Here is a 9773-nt window from a genome sequence, read left to right as displayed (position 1 = left end):
GAGCCTCTCCCCACACCCCAACCCCCTGCTCCAGCCCTGATCCCCCTCCCGCTCTCCAAATCCCTCAATCCCAGCATGAAGCCCCCTCCTGCACCCCCAACTCCTCATCCCCAGCCCCACCCCAGAGCCCGCACCCCCAACCAAAGCCCTCACCCCCTCCCGCACCCCAACCCCAATTTCATGAGCATTCATGACCCGCCATGCAATTTCTACTCCCCGATGTGGCCCTCGGGCCAAAAAGTTTGCCCACTCCTGGTCTAAGGCCATGTCTACACTAGCACTTATGTTGGCAAAACTTTTGTCGCTCAAGGGTGTGAAAAAATACACCCCTGAGCGACATACGTTTTGCTGGCATAAGTGCTTATGTGCTCAGCCCTATGTCGACAGGAGATGCTCTCCCGCCGCCGTAGCTACCACCACTCATTGAGCTGGTTTTATTATGTTGACAGGAGAGCTCTGTCCCGTCGGCATAACGTGGCTACACGAGCGCTCTTACAGCGGCACAGCTATATCGGTACAGCTGTGCCACTGTAAGCTTGTAAGTGTAGACATGGCCTAAGAAAACCTTATGTCAGAATCCTGGGATAAGGTTGTAAGGCCACATTCTGAAGTCAGTGGGGTTAAAGAGTTGGAACTGAGTGAGGAATTTAACCCTCTGTGTCTTCAGAAATTACATAACTCTTTACTACTGACAAAAGAGCAGTGTCAGGCAACTTTGTTTTCATCTTCCTTCAGTTGAGAGAGATACTCTTGCAAAAAGGGCTGCAGTAAGGGTGGGAGCCCTGGTGCCGGGGCTGCTAAAAATCAATCTGTATCATTAACTGCCTACAATGCTCCATGTTGTACCAGTCCAAATGAAGAAATCACTCATCATGTCCTCAGATAAAAAGTCTATTTTGTAATGTTCCTGGAATAAAACAGCTGCTGAATTTTAATCCCATTTTAGGTGAGAGTAAAGTAATCCTCGTGCACACAATCATGCAAAGTTGCACTTAGTTTTAAAGTACAGTTTTCCTGGGAGCCAAATTATCCAAATGAATGTATTTACAGGGGCAACAAGTAAAACTTCAGTGTAATTTTATAGGTATCACTTTAATCTACATCAGATTGTTCACTCCTCATATTCCAGCTGTGTGGAAATGTTTCTGATTGTGGTTTCCCAGCCTGTCACATCTTCCCCCTTCTAATCACCAAACTGGTTCCCAAGGTGGAAAAATCCTCTGTTTATTCTTTTCCATTTTCACAAAAGTAAAGCGTATAAAAAAAATCAGAATTCCAAAAGTTCTTTAGTGTTCTAATGACTCACAGTCTAGAAACAGGTTTATATTCCAATACCCTTCAACTAGTTGTACTTTCCAAAATTCTCTAGCCTTTCAAAATTATAACCATCTAGTCTCACAGACATCCAAACACCCTGCTACTTAGTCAAGCAAAATTTTCAATGAGACTGCAAGAAGTGAGGAGACTTTGATAACAACAGGCTACAGAAAGATGTGAAGACATATGGTGATTTTAAAACATGGTGTTTTGAATGTTTTCCCCACTACAGTGGTCACTGTTAGAAAATCAACATTTTCAACACAATGGGCCTTCAGACCCTGCAGCTATTTCCTGGTCTAAATTCAGATGAAAACTCAGGTACCTCAGACACTGTTGGTGGTAACTGTCAGTATATGGTGACTACTTCAGGTTCAGTTCTAATTAAAGATCTGGAGTCTTAATCAAGGGTCAAACACTTAGATATGACAGAGAGGATAAGTGAAAATACTTTTTTACACAATGAACCAGTGGAACTCATTGCCACAAGGCATCACTGCTGCCAACAGCTTTGGCCAATTCAAAAATATTTAGACATTTATATGCATAACAAGAACCTCCACATTTACACAGCATAGGAGGAAATGTTTAAGGGGTGTAAACCTTCGTGCTTCAGAGCATAAGCCAACCACTAGCCACCTGGCATTAAGAAGAAACTTCTCTTACAGGCGTCCTTCTCTTTGCTCTCTGCCTCTTGTAGAAGAGAAAACTATATGCCAAATCTTAGAGATTACACTACCGTAAGAAAGAATTATAGAGACCTGGTCCGTAGCATTTCTTTTGCGCTCTAGCATTTTTTTGGCAGCAGAATTATTTTAAGAAGCTCACAACTCTTCTCTTAGGGTACTGATATGGTCCTCATCTCTGTAGCATTTGAGTACCTGGTTGTTTGTTCTGTGATGGATTCTATGTATCCTAATATAGCTAACACAATAAATGCCTCCTGCAGTTTTAAATAGCTTGTCTTTCTCATTGGGCTGTTTTTTAAAGCATTTTTTTATTTTTTATTTTGTAAATTGTGATTGCTATGCAGGCAGCGGACAAGTGAAAAAGGCAATCACCTGATGTTCTGCATTGAAATAAGCCAGCTTTCTCCCAAAAAACTATTCCCTTTTGCATTTCCAGAGAGAAAAATCAAGCTGCTAAACAGTCTGATAGTGGGTACTATCTAATCAATTAATTCCCATCTTTCCTGTTCCCCGTATCAGCTGGGCAGTTTAGACTTACTCATTGGCCTCAACAGTGTATTAAAAAGAATATTTTAATCAGTTGGGGCAAGGAGAGATTTACAAATGAGAAAATAATCCCAAATCTAAACCAAGTTTTTTCTCTGTGACATTTCTGAGAGTTCCTCCAAGGAGCTCAGTTAACTCACTGACAGGGCCACTGCATTACATTAACTATGGGTTCAGTAGCCAAATGTGCTATCCTGCTGTATTTTCCAATTCAATCACTGCAGATTTAGTGAATCTGTTTGGAAAAGACATGCAAAATTGGCCCAACTGAGGATTGCAATGGCTACAGCTGAGGACCCCTAAAGAAAATGGAGTAGAGTGTAGCCACTCACCTCTATAATATGGCTGGCTGTGTGGCCTCTTGAGATCACAGGCCGCCTTATGCATTACTCAGATTGCCATGCTTTGAGGCCATTTGCCATACTGGCACTCTTTCTGATCATTTCCACCTTGTTTTGGCCCCTCGTGGTTCCCCCTACACCACTGCAACAGCATGTCAGTGGCCTCAGACTCAAAGCAGAGTATCAAATGGTGCACTGAGGCTGCAGCTTGAGGGGGCCCAAAACAGGTATCATGTTTGCTGCTCCAGGAATGGGAGGGACAGGGAGGAACAAGTCACTTAGCAACCATCCAGCAATCATTTCTGCACCTTCTGCTGCTGGAATTCAGAAGTCAGCGGCAGGATAAACAGGAGCCAGGAGAGTCCTATTCAGGACAGCTGGACAAAGAGCCCCAGCCCCTGCCTTCATTCACCCACCAATCCCAGCCTGTACTGCCCAACAGTCAACTCCTCCCTTTAACACCAAAATGCCTTCTCCAGGCTGCCTGGGAAAAACTCTGATCAAATCTGAAAAGCCTCTTGCTTATATTCTCTTTCGACTCCTTCTTTAAGACTCACCTCTGCCAAGACACCTACAAACCCCAGCATGCTGAGCATGGCTAGTCATGTGGTGAGCCGCGAATGTCCCTCTTCCCTTTCCTTCCTTTTCCTTCCCATTTCTGGCCTTCCTTCTCAACCTACCTCTATCCCCAAGTTAAAAAAGTGAAAACAAAACAAACAACAAAACAATACTTGTAACTTACAAAGCTGTGCCAATTCTTCACCAGATTCCTTGTGTGTAATATCCCCATCTCCACACACTCATTTGTTTTATATCTTTTAGAGTGTAAAGTCTTTAGGGTAGGAAACACTTCATGAATCGCATCACTATCTGGTGGCCATATAGTCCTCCTTCACTCATTATTTCACCTGATTTACAGCATCTACATAACTATAGCTTTGCAATTCAATTTTCAACATTATACATATAGGTCAAAATAACAAATTACTAGGAGATAAGATCCACTTGCCTATTGAAGGGATCTATGTCCAGTGTATTGTAACACTAACAAACACTTATTATAAATAAATTACATTAATAGCTATGCAGGATAGTGAAAAATACAAACTTCCAGCATCTACGTACACTTATATAAACCTACAACACCGCGTAATCAAACATTCCATACCACCAAACCAACCAACCCAATTCCATTTCTAAAAATATTCTCCATGAGTACATCATATAATGTGAAATTACAGCACAAAACTTAATGTACCATAGAATTTCCTTTGGAAATTTTTGTTAAATGTTAATAAATAATAATATAACAATGGCTATATACATTAATTGTATGCTCTCAACAGCATATTTCCATCACAGAACAAAACAAAAGGACAAAGTTAAGGTTCTCTGGATTATCTAGGTTTGGCTGGGATAGTAGTACGTTATGGAAGATTATATGGCAAAGGCATTCCCTAAAGTGTTTCTTTTTCAGACATGCTAATGTTTGGGTTTCTTAAAAGGTGTAGAATGTTTGTACAATAAGATATTATTTTGGGGTGTTAGCTGGAGTCCACTAAACACATTTTCAAACTGAACTCGTTTTTAACATAGTTTGTTTTGGGAATAAGGTTTCAATGTTGGCTTTCGGGCCATCCATTTTTTTAAGGAGAACTCCCACAATGAAATCAATGGGGTTTAAAAACTGTTGGAATGATATGACTCTGTCAGAGAAATACTCCAAAACCATCATCAAGTTCATTTGCTAATAGCCAATAACAGAAGTTATCTTTTGGGGCCTGATCCAACACCCAATAAAGTCAATGGGAGTCTTTCCATTGATGCCGGTGCCCGTCGCATTAGGTCTTTTCAAATGTGGCCCTAGTGACCATTGTGTGATATTTGCTGTCTCTCTCTTATCACTATGCACATAGCTAAATATATTTAGAGCATTATGGTTGATGCTTTTATCCTTTAGATTTTTATTTATTATTTTGAATAACCTCATTGTTCCTTGTAATACAGAATACTTGTGAAATGTTCCAGCCAAACAGATTTGAAACCCTATGTGAGGATAGTCTAATTCCTAGTCAAATGTTGATATAATATCTTGGCATTTAGCAAGAATAGTTTTTTTGACTGTGCTATGAGGTCAATAATTTTCCACAATTTTATGTGGGGAAAAAGGTTGTTAAAAAGATATACAGGGCCTCATTTTAACAATCCCTTTCCTTTGCTAGATCTTGCCAAGATTATTTAAGACTCCCTTTACACACAGAGGGGAGGGTTGGGCGGGGAGACCCAGCTTTTGAGTTCTCATTCAGGAGTTGGAATGTTTCATCACTTTATTTAAAAAAATAATTTTCACCCTGTTGTCATTTTTGGATGTGGCATTTGACAACATCACATAGATCTGAACTTTCACCGTGTGGCCTTCATATAGACTTGTAATATGTACCTGAGGTGATGCTGGTCACCTGTGGTATCAGACGTGGTGAGACTTTAGAAAATTTAGGCCATTGTCTAAGGGTTTGGTGTTTTTAGGTGTCCAACGGGACACATCTACGGGGGCCAGAAGTGCTGGCGTCCCTCCTCTGAAAATTAAGGTGTCTCAAGGTGTGAGTCACCCAAAAATAAAGCAGAAGATCCCATCTCAGCAATGGAGGCAAGAGGAGAACCCAGTGGAATGGAGAGGTAGCTGGGTGGCAGAAAGGAAAAGGATTCCATCTGAATGTTAGAAGTGGAGTGGCCTCAAAACACATCATACTCTTCTACAGGTAGACTATGCTCCTGTTCCAAAGCAATTCAGGAAAACCTGGGAGTGGAGGGGTCCTCAACAGCATGGCATCCAAAATAGATGCTTTCCATTCAGGATTTCCCAGCAGAGGTTTGTCTCATCAGATTGTGCTGTAATACAAAACAGCAGTTATTGAAATTCATTGGAGGTAAAGATTTCTGAATAGAAAGGAGCCTTCTTCTTTTCCAAACTACATTCCCATCAGAAAATGTGGAGATGTTACAAAAAGGAACAAGGTCTTTTCTCAATTTAATCTATGCGTTTTCAGGGTGAAACTATTATGTAAGGGCTACAATAGAGGTAGTCAAAGACAGACCCCAGGCCAAATCCAGATCACCAGATGCTTTTGAATGGACCATTAAATCTTTTTATTTACGTATTATTCTCATTGTTGTTATTTTTTATTATTTTCTCTGGAGTCAGGACCTTGGACTATACCTTGACCAAGAAATCTGGACCTTGACAAAAAATAATCAGTTACTCCTGGGTTACAAACTATGCATGCAGCTGTGCAGTGGATAAGCTGCAGACGTATTTGTTCTCTGACTGGAGTCCAGAGGCTTCCCTGTGACAAAAAATGAGTTCTAAGTACTGAGTTTGAAAAATCCATGCATGTGTTGTCACTGCACATCTGGAATTTAGGATTACTAATGGATATATTGTGATAGAAGAGAAAAGTGTCTGGCCAATAAACTTGTTTTATATATTTATTTTTAAAAGCATTACCACATTTCTGGCTAGTAGCCTTTTATCCTCTAGACTTTACAACAGCGCAACTGGAATGCTAAGCAGCTCTTCAAGAGATACATATAGATCCCATGGGGCATCTTTTATATGAAATTATTGGAAAAGAAGATCTAGGAAGGAGCAAGTCACTGTTTTCCATAGGAAGCGTTACATAGATGATAACTTACAACTGCTTCTATCGCTCTAAGGGCTCAAGGTGATATGTGAAATCATCTGCTAAACTCTTTGTCAACACAGCTAAGCATCTAGGGTGCTGCAACAAAAGTATTTAACAGTCTTTGAACTCTGTAACCTACCCTTACCTGACGGTACATGTAACATAAAAAGGTAAGTATTTTTGGGTAGCTTATTACACTTTTTACCAATTGCACTGGAAATCAAAGTTCTTCATAACACTGTTCTTATTTAGTAGAGTACAATAGTTATCACTTTTCTATGATGTCCCTTCAAACAGCCCTGTTACTCTAATTCAGACAGATGGAAACACTGTGAATGGGGGGAGCTGTGGTGACACTGTCCCCAGGGCCGGCTCTAGGCACCAGCGCTCCAAGCATGTGCTTGGGGCAGCACTTTCCAAGGGGCGGCATTCCGGCTCTTTTTTTTTTTTGCTTGGGGCGCAAAAAGCCGGGAGCCGGCCCTGAGCAGAGGTGAGCTGCAGCAGTGGGGGGCGCGGGGAGGGCTGCAGGAAGTAACCCTGGGGGGGCAGCAGAGGAACCGCTCCCCCCCAGCTCACCTCCGCTACACTGCTGCCTGCTCCCCCGAGCGCACTGCTACTCTGCTTCTCCCCCCTCCCTCCCAGGCTTGCTGTGCTAATCAGCTGTTTTGCGGCAAGCCTGGGAGGGAGAGGGGAGAAGTGGAGTGGTGGTGGCATGGTCAGGGAAGCAGGGGGAGCGGAGATGAGCTGTGGTGGTGGGGGGGTGCGGGGAGGGCCACAGGAAGTAACCCTGGGGGAACAGAGGAACCGCTCCCCCCAGCTCACCTCTGCCTCCTCCCCGAAGCGCGCCACCGCTCTGCTTCTCCCCCCTCCCTCTCAGGCTTGCCTAGGAGGGAGGGGTAGGAGCGGAAATGCAGCATGCCCAGGGGAGAAGGCGGGCCCGGGGATTTGGGGAAGGGGTTGGAATAGGGCAGGGAAGGGGCAGAGTTGGGGCAGGGCCAGGGGGCGCGGGAAAATTTTTTTGCTTGGGGCAGCAAAAAACTTGGAGCCGGCCCTGTCGCCCTGGGCACATGCAGTTGTCGTCCAGAGTTTAGGTACCTGGGCGATGCATGAAACACATTTCAATTGAGTTAAGAGGCATGTCCCCATTTTACTCTCCCAATATCCATTTTTATGGCTCCGTAATCAAGAGTTTCAGGAATTCCGTCTCGCTGTGCAGCATCAATCGGAATACTCACCTGAGTACAGGAGAGTCAGAGTTCTGCATTTATAAATGATGGGCTCTTTGTACAAGCCTCTTGCTGCATGGACTGCTTTAAAGACAAAAATAAAAAATGCATCAACTGCCAGTAGTGCTTAATTTGTGCCAGGGCTTGCCAGGGCTGTGCCCCGGCACCTCTGGGCTTGACAGTTTACAGCCTCGGGACCTCTTGGCTCACCACATCAGTCATGAAAGTAAAAAAAATTGCTTGAGCCCTGGCACCTCTTTCATTACAAAGTAAGCACTGACTGCCAGCTAATGGCAGCAAGCAGCATCCCATCATGTTTGGTGGGGATTTCAGTATTAGATTACTATAATCCTTGAGAACTGGATAGACAGACAGACGGACAGACAGACACACATTTACTTCACCCAGGATTGTACATTCAGTTCAATCTGTGAAAGCGGAGATAAAACTTTAAGGTTAGCTTTTCATTGCCAAGCCACCCAGGTGGTTTAACAATGGCATTTTGTTGCTTGTGTAGCGGCTTCATGGCTGCATAAAGAATACAACATTTTTAAAAATAGCCAACCAAGGTCCCAGTTGGATACGTCAACAAAATCAGCAACCAACACAGTGCTTTAGAAAGCTTTATTGCAAGATGTGTTTACATACTGCTGTAGAGGTGAGCTTTGTTACTACTTATATCAAGAAATTTTGGACACAGGTCTGAGGTCAATTTCTCATGTTGACCCTGCATGGCATGGAAAAAAAGAGAGACTGCATTTTCTAGAATGTGAGGAAGGGATGGAGTGGGGGAGGAGAGGCAAAAGAGGGGTGTGTTAAAAAGGAAAATCCCCCTGGGTTATACTCAATGTAGTGACAAAGCTTCCTAAGGATGGATACAAATGAAGGAGTGCTTGTGTGTAGTAAATTCTTAAACAGTAATTCAAGTTATTTATGAAGTAAAACTCAGAAACAAAAAGCAGTTTCATGGACAATTAAATTTAACATGTAACAAAACATCTTTACCTAAAATGAGAAAAACAAACAAACGAAAAAGGACCTGTAGATAATATCTTTGACCATGCATGGCTTGTTTTTAAATTACAATTCACAGAATAACACTGCTGAAAAGCCTATTTTACACTATGCTACACACCACATGAAAAAACATGAGTAGTGACATTTACACAATTTTACAGTATTTGTCCTTCGTCTAAGAAACATGTCCTTTTCTACTTTACAATTTTTTTTTACAATTCCCAGCTCTCTCTCTCTCTTTCACACACACACACACACACACACACACACACACACACACACACACACACACACACACACACACACACACACACACTATGCCCCAAGACAGTCTTTAAAAGGAGAAATACACCCATTGCTATCAACCATCCTTTTCTTTAAAAGAAGCCTTCAGATTCCATATCTGTTTGACGTGATCTATGGTTCGATAATGGTTAAACATTATGTACCTGTTTGCCACTCAATGTGAAATCAACAAATTAGAACTGTACAGAATATATTTAATTTTTTTGCATGAACATAGAACTATAAACCCCCTCAAACTCCTTTGAATGATTTGCTCTTTAACTATTAAACTGCTTTCTCTTTATATTGCATCTAAAATGCAATTCAACCATTTGTCGCAAAAAATAAAAAGACAAACACAAAATAGGCCCTTGTATTCTCAAGCGTTTACAAATAAGTTTCAATAGTGTTCCCTAATCAAGCATCATTTCATCTCAGCTTTAGGAAAACAGCATAGGGTGTTTTTAAATTTTTTCTTTTTTTCCTTCCTTCAGAGCTCTTAAGTACCTAGCCAGAGAAACTTCAGCATTCACAGACTTTGCAGTTTTTCTTGCATCCAGATGCTGGAAATCCAGAGCAATCCGAACTTTATACAGGGACAAGTTCTGTCCTCACATATGCATGCACAATTCCTCTTGAAGACAACAAGGAACTGCATGTTCATGAGAG

This window comes from Mauremys reevesii, linkage group 2 (genome assembly GCF_016161935.1).
Source record: "Mauremys reevesii isolate NIE-2019 linkage group 2, ASM1616193v1, whole genome shotgun sequence".
Taxonomy (NCBI): domain Eukaryota; kingdom Metazoa; phylum Chordata; order Testudines; family Geoemydidae; genus Mauremys; species Mauremys reevesii.
This window is presented reverse-complemented; position numbering follows the sequence as displayed.